At 37.0% G+C, this 8,333-nt stretch overlaps 1 pseudogene; it reads left to right on the top strand.

Moving 5' to 3' along the window:
- The first annotated feature begins 3,733 nt into the window (after window positions 1-3,733).
- Window positions 3,734-7,953, top strand: LOC116857258 (annotated as a pseudogene).
- Window positions 7,954-8,333: the final 380 nt, after the last annotated feature.

Genomic DNA, 8,333 nt, shown 5'->3' on the forward strand with positions numbered 1-8,333 from the left:
CTCCAATGAAGACTTACAAATGGCTACATGAAAAAATGTTTATCATCACTAGCCATCAGGGAGATTCAAATCAAAACCATGTTGAGATACCACCCTACACCAGTTAGAATGGCCAAAATTAAAAAAAAACAGTAAACAACATGTGTTGCAGAGGATGTATAAAAAGGGGAACCCTTTTACACTGTTGGTGGGAATATAAGTTGGTGCAGCCACTTTGGTAAACAGTGTGGAGATTCCTTAAGAAATTAAAAATAGTTACCCTATGACCCTGCAATTGCACTACTGGTTATTTATCCCAAAGATACAGATGTAGTGAAAAGAAGGGCCATCTGTACCCCAATGTTCATAGCAGCAATGGCCACAGTCGCCAAACTGTGGAAAGAACCAGGATGCCCTTCAACGGACAAATGGCTAAGTCAGATGTGGTCCATAGATATTATGGAGTATTATGCCTCCATCAGAAAGGATGAACACCCAGCTTTTGTATCAAAATGGACGGGACTGGAAGAGATTATGCTAAGTAAATTAAGTCAAGCAGAAAGAGTCAATTATCTTATGGTTTCACTTATTTGTGGAGCATAAGGAATAACACGGAGAACATAGGGAGATGGGCAGGAGAAGGTTTGGGGAAATTGGAGGGGGGAGACCAACCATGGGAGACTGTGGACTCTGAAAAACAATCTGAGGGTTTTGTAGGGGCAGGGAGTGGGAGGTTTGGTGAGCCTAGTTGTGGGTATTATGGAGGGCATATATTGCATGGAGCACTGAGTGTGGTACATATAAAATGAATTCTGGAACACTGAAAAGAAATTTAAAAAAATAAATAAATTTTTTTTAAAAACTGTGAATAGGCAAATTACTTAATAAGGAGGAAATGTGTTGCTAAAATTCTTTTTTATTAGTTATAGGCAATAATATGTATAAATGACCATTACCTTGTTGAAATAAAGTGTTTAATCCATTGTTTTCAAATTAAACAAATGAAAAATCATGAAGAAACATTTTTGAAATGTTCTTTTATTTTTTTAAAATATTTATTTATTTATTTATTTATTTATTTATTCATTCTTTCATTTATTTATCAGGGAGAGCAAAAGCAGGGGTAGTGGCATGCAGACAAGGAGCCCAGTGGGACTTGGTCCAAGGGCTCTAGGCTCATGACCTGAACTTAAGGCAGCCTTTTAACTGACTGAGCCACCCAGGAGTCCCAATTTTTTTTCTTGGAGAGCATACATTTCTATTACACTATTTTTTTTTTAAGATTTATTTATATGACAGAGAGAGAGAGAGAAAGCACAAGCAGGGGGAGTAGAAGACAGAGAAGTAGGCTCCCATGACCAGGGGGTGGGGGAGCTCAATTGCAGGACCCCAGGATCATGACCAAAGGCAAACACTTAACTGACTGAGCTACCCAGGTGCCCCTAAACTAAAATTCTTAAATAAAAGGTTTTATAATCTGGTTACATCTACCTAACATTTAGAAGAATATCTAAGTACCCCCCTATAAAGGGCATAGATAGCAGATTCTTCATGTGTGGGTGAACCTTTTCAAAAAGTACTCCACCAAATTTTACTTGGTTGTTGCTTTCTATCACAGCAATCAGATTTTTATCATCCCCAAGAATTATTCATCTTAGACTTTTTTACATCTCTCTATTCATATTCTTCATAATTAGGAAGCAGCTGTTTCTAGCCTTCTCTGACAGCAACTGTCAGCTGCAGATGGGATATTGATGATCGAGGAAAATGACAGATTGCTTAATGTCAGTGACTGAATACCACATCGAGGAGTCTTATAGAGATACAATATCTACATTTCACATCTGAACCTTATAATTGGCTTATTTCTGTCAGATTTCAGCAAGATGGCTTAGGGATTTCTTTTAGAATAAAACTGTGAATATGTGATTAGACATACCTGTAGCTATATCTCATGTTCTTTCTGTAAAATCAAATACTAATAATCAAACACCTTGTGTTTCTGTAAAATCAAATTGATTTCTGTAAAATCAAATACTAAATAATCTCATGCTCTTTCTGTAAAATCAAATACTAATAATCAAACACCTTGTTTCAAGGAAGATGAGTTATTAACAGATCTGTCAGATTATTTAATCTATGTTTTCCTTTCATATTAAAAAAGTATTCTAAATTATACAATGTAAAATGAAGGTTTATATATCATTAACTCCAGCTTAACTTTTAAATTAAAGAAGAGAATGATTACTGGAGCTTTCCTTTAGAAAGTTACTTATTTTTGCCTTTAAGAAGGGTAAGATACACAGAGGGAAGAAGAAATCTCAGGGACAGGTATATGGTGGTTCTGATAATTACAAAAGCTTCTATTGTATATTTCAAATAATATATGAATTATTTAATTAAGAATAAGTTTAAAGTGTAGGAAATGTGAACTCAATTGAAATAATGATTTAAAAGTGCTAATTCATTACAGGTTATATAATTGAATTCTTTTCTTTTTCTGAAGAACTACCAATGGCTTATTGCACACTAAAATAGAAAATAAATAAAATAGACAACATTCAACTTAGGGATATGATGGGAGTGGTAATATCTAATCATATTTGTTCCACTTAAAACCCTGATTGTATTCTATATCATTATATAAATTAGTAGTGTTGGAAACAATTGGGTTGAAAATCAACCTTTGTAAAAAATCAGAGCATATGGGGTGCCCAGGTGGTATCAGTGGATTAAAGCCTTTGACTTCAACTCTGGTTGTGATCCCAGGGTCCCGGGATCGAGCCCCATATTGGACTCTCTGCTCAGTGGGGAGCCTGCTTCCCCCTCTCTCTGCCTGGTGCTCTGCCTACTTGTGATCTCTGTCTGTCAAATAAATAAAATCTTAAAAAAAAAATCAGAGCATAGCAACATGCACACTTTCTAAAAATACAGTGGCACATAATAAATTTCAGTTACCTTGAAAATGGAAACAACAATGAGGGACGTTATGTAAGTTTTGTTTTATTTTTGTTTTGTTTCATTGTCTTGTTTTGGTTTACTAGATGGATATGCAAATAAAATATCTACAGATGAAGAACAATAAGGGTGTTATAATTACGAATGTCTAAAAATAGTTGGGATGTTATTGGGAAAAGGTACTGAAACTAACATTAGGTTTATTTTATTTGTATTTTTTTATGTTTTTTGCCTTTGCACTAAATCAGACAATTTTTGAGTAAATAATTGTGATGAGAAATCCTACAATAAAAACAAATTACCTGCTTCATTTAAACATTACATCAGAATAAACTTTAGAATGAGTGGTAAAAAAAAATCACCAGCTTCTCTGACATTACCCTTGTTTTAAACTTTTTAACATTTCATTATTACAGAAAATGTGCAGAAATATCACCAAGAATTTCAATATATTTTACCCAGATTTATCAAATGTTAAAATTTTATATGTACTTTACCATTTTATCTATCTAACCTATTTATCAAGTAAATTTTATTTCTTTTTTCTAAACCTTCTGAAAATAAGTTACAGGCATGCTTTTTTCCCTTTGCCTTAATTAAAATGTCAGTATGTTTTTCCTAAAAAAAAAGACTTTTTTTTTTTTACATAAAATAGTATTATCAAAATTAGAAAACTCACTAGTCTGTAGATGGTGAGAAGCAAATACCAGTAAATCCGCCTTGAGGAGCAGTGTTTTCATGGTGGTCTAGCATGACACCCTCTCTGGACCCAACATATAGGTACTCAGAAGCTGGCATGAACTATGGTGCTGTGAGGATCCACAGCAGAGGACATTACAAGGTCAAAAATGAAAGGGAAAAAAAAAAGACTGTCTTTGAAAAATATGAAAATTAGTAACAAACCATAAAAATCTACATAAAGCCACTTTGAGGACAGCTATTTTACAGAGACTTACCTTCTGTCACCTTTTCTGAGGACAAGTTGAAGAATTTCTCAGCAAAAGTGTCAGGTATCTTATTTCAAATATAAAGGAAGTGTTAGAGAGGATGTGGAGAAAGGGGTATCCTCTTACACTGTTGGTGGGAATGCAAGTTGGTGCAGCCACTTTGGAAAACAGTGTGGAGATTTCCTAAGAAATTAAAGGTAGAGCTACCCTAGGACCCTGAAATTGCGCTACTGGGTATTTACCCCAAAGATATAGATGTAGTGAATAGAAGAACCATATGTACCCTACTGTTCATAGCAGCAATGGCCACAATCACCAAAGTGTAGAAAGAGCCAAGATGTCTTTCAACAGATGAATGAATAAAGAAGATATGGTTCATATATACAATGGAATACTATGCCTCCATCAGAATGGATGAATACCCAACTTTTGTATCAACATAATGGGACTGGAGGAGATTATGCTGAGTGAAATAAGTCAAGCAGAGAGAGTCAGTTATCATATGGTTTCACTTACTTGTGGAGCATAAGGAATAACATGAAGGACATTAGGAGAAGGAAAGGAAAAGTGAATTGGGAGAAATCAGAGGAAGGAGATGAACCATGAGAGACTGTGGACTCTGAGAAACAAACTGAAGGTTTTGGAGAGTAGGGAAGTGATGGATTAGGTGAACCTGGTGGTAAGTATTAAGGAGGGCACATATTGCATGGAGCACTGGGTGTGGTGCATAAACAATTAATCTTGGAACATGGAAAAAATAATATTAAATTTAAAAAAATGAATAAGTATAGAGGTGACTGGGTGGCTCTGTGGGTTAAGCCTCTGTCTTCGGCTCAGGTCATGATCTCAGGCCCTGGGATCTCTGTTCAGTGGGATTCTGCACCCCTCCCCCCCCCCACCGCCTGCCTCTCTGCCTACTTGTGATCTCTCTGTCAAATAAGTAAATTAATTAAATATTTTAAAAAATTAAAAAATTAGTATAAATACATACATACATACAAACGGGTGGGGGAGGAAGGATGTTAAATTTGTACAAACCTTGGGAAGAATTTCTTCTGTACCAAGTCCAGAATCTGTGTATACTGTACAAACCACTTCACCTCATCCCACCCATGGTGGAAGTTCTATTAAGTCTCCAGATTCAGCGTGTTTGAACAGAGGAAAATCAGTCGTTGAAAAAGCTACAAGGACTATGATGTTTTTCCTTCAAATAGTATATTATGAAATTCTGTATCATGAGGAGTAAAAATTCTTCATATTTATGGGGAAAAGAGTAGATATTGGCACCCAGAAAGCAAGAACAGGTATATTCAGAAAACCTTTTGTAAAGGTGGATGATACAAGCCAACTTTATAGACCATTTTATCATCAGCTGACTAATCTGTCTTTTATAAATTACTTTCTTCAGAAGCTCTTCAGTCCATTTGATAGATATGACATTAAGCATCCAAAAGCAAACTCAGAATTCAAACACATGGCAATAAGTGTGGTGGAATCCTGAGTCAATACCACTTGAAAGAGAATAAAGAAGGATAATGCAAATATTGCAGAAATATGAAGCTCTTGAAACTCATCTTCCAAGTGAACAACACAGAAACTGCACAGAGTAACCACTACCAAGTTGTTGATTATATTGTATCTAAGTTAATCTTTTACTTTGTGGAACATGAAAGGGACATGCCTAAAAAAAATAATAAAATACAGTATTCAATTCCTTTCTCCTATTATTGCAACTGTCCTGAAAAAAAAATCTGAACCAAAAGAAAAGCTAGAATTGCAACACATTTCTCTGAAAGTCTTCAGAGGAAAGTAATTGAGCCATGTTTCCTGTATAAAGAAACCCAGGAACCTGAACAAAAGTTTATTTCAGAATGCATCCCCTAACCTTCAAGCAAATTGAGAGGACTAGATGAGAAATAACCAGTGCATGTTCCAAGTTAAATCCAGATAAAAATGATATAAAGCAAAAATTTATGAATCTATCTCTATATAAAAATATACAGTGATGCATTCTTGACATTTATGAACATAAATTAATAATAAATGAAAATGACTTTGAAGAACTAAGTATAAACCACTGTCCATATAAGCTACAAGCATCAGTACAAGTTTCTAATGTCAATCAGATAGCACTGCATCTCAACCAAAACAAAAAGTCAGACACTGTGATTTTTCCAGCAAAGGATCTGAAGAAAAAGGACCTTCACCCAATATTTGGTCACAATTCTGGACTGTTATCACAGAAACAGCTAACAACTCAAGCAAAGACTCCATTCCAAAGCCCTCTAAGGAATGGAGTCTTTGCCTGGGTTGTTAGCTGTTTCTGTGAACTGTTTATTGTGACAACTCTTTACTGTGACAATTCAGCATATGGATAGTTTATCTTTTGGTAAGATCAATTGGAAAATGAAAATATTATTAGGAATAAACAAAACAGAATTTAGAACCAAAGTGGAATTTGATAAAGAAAGTGTTGAATTTCTTATTATACAAGAAGGAACAGAATTTGTACCTCACCAGTACAATCCCTACCGGACTTATTTCAGACTGGTGAAGAGAAGTCAGAATTTGGGGGTTTCACAAGCTACACTGAAAGCAGTGGTATATGCTTTAGATATTTGGGAAAAGGAAAATTTAGATAATCCAATGTCAATGTTTTTCTCTTCCATTTCAACTTCTGTAACTTCCTGGCTTTTAGACTTTAAAAAAAAAAAAATCTCTCAGAAGGGAAAAAAAAATCAGAAAATTACCACTGATATAAGTCAGTAAATATGTAGATGTTATAGATATTTTTCCAGTTGGCAGATGAATAAATGCACTCAAAAACAATTTTTCTCATTTTCCTTCAGTTAGCATTTACTTTAAGTTTTCTGTTTTGTTTTGAAGCATTCACAACCATTTTTCAGTTATTATAATAATGAGAAAATTGATTGGAGTAATCCATTTCTACATAGTTTTTCACATGCATCAAGAGAAAAGATTACCAACTCTGGCTAAATGGAAACTTCTATCATTCCACATGTATTCCACATATTTCCAACTGATAGTGTTTTTCTCTTATTTAATGTAACCAACCCAAACACAAGATTTGGGAGATTAAGAGGCCTCAATAAATAGTCCCTTTTTAAAGCCTGGAGCCTCAATACATAGAAATAAAACAGAAGGAGAGGAGGAGGGGCATGATGGTAGAGAAGTAGGAGACCCTGTTTCCACTGGTCCCCTAAAATGAGCTAATTATCTACCAGAATATTCTGAACACCCATGAAATCAGCATGAGTTTTAGGATTATACACTTTTGGATCTCTATGGGGGCAGAAGATAACAGTGGAGTGGTAAAGTGGTGTGGGAACACTTGGACTGATACTGGAGGGTAAATAGAAGAGGGAGGGAGCCATCAGAAGTGACCCATTGGAAAGTAATACCCCAATAAAATGTGCCCTGTGATTGGGGACCAGAATTAACTTGGAGTCTGATTAAAAGCACTAAAAAAGAGCAAATGATCTTAAGGGGCAACTGGTGGAATTGGGTGGTCACAGACACAGGCCTAAGCACATGTCTTAGGACGGCCACTGCCAGTGACTACCCACGCCAGAGAGAGCAACAACAGAGCCTCCAGTTCCTGGTCCCAGAGCCCCCCAGGTTGCTCAGCTTGCACCACCACTCAATGGGCGCACTCACACCTCTGACTGAGGGATTCTGATGTGGATACCAGCCTGTGCTCTCTAGAGCTACAGACTTTTGTGTTCTGTGAGCACTCCATGACCTGGGTCTCAACCTCACTCCACACCTGTGCCTGAGATTGCTCCCTGCAGGTGCTAGCTGGTGGTCTCTAGGATGGGCCAAGAGTCTGGAAACTCCCAGCCTGGGCTTGAAGGAACTCAGCGTGCACAATCTCTGGTGAGGATCTCTCAACCCTCAGAGAATGACCTCTGAAACCATGAGCTCTAGACCCCAGACAGCAGTCTCGGCAAAGGCTGCCAATGGAAGTGGGCTCCCTGGACCAATATCACTTGCAGGTTTAGTGGCATGGGGTGCAGAGAGAAGTGGGCTCTTCGGGCAACCCCTGTGATAGTGGCTGGGGATGCACACTGACTGTGGGAGGAATCATGGTTCAGCAGAATGTGCAGAGGGGAAGTCTGTGTTCTGGACTACCCAGAGGGGAGCAGACTGAGGCTTCTCTCTTGGTGATGGAGGTCTTGGTGTTATTTGCTTTCCACTAAACCTCCAAAAAAAACCACAAAAAGCTCCCAAAGACCAAAAACCACCAGAGAACAAAAGCCTGAAAAGCCAATTTCCACAGAGCCCAGTCCCTTGATAGGGAACAGAATGACTCAACCCAAGCAAGACTGACTGAAAAACTATGCACCAGGTCCCTCCCCCAGAAAGCCAACCAAAAGAATGAGAGGACAACCACCACAGGATCCCCATAAAACTGTAAAACGCCAATAT

This window comes from Lontra canadensis, unplaced genomic scaffold, assembly GCF_010015895.1.
Source record: "Lontra canadensis isolate GAN:19392208 unplaced genomic scaffold, GSC_riverotter_1.0 scaffold121, whole genome shotgun sequence".
Classification (NCBI taxonomy): domain Eukaryota; kingdom Metazoa; phylum Chordata; class Mammalia; order Carnivora; family Mustelidae; genus Lontra; species Lontra canadensis.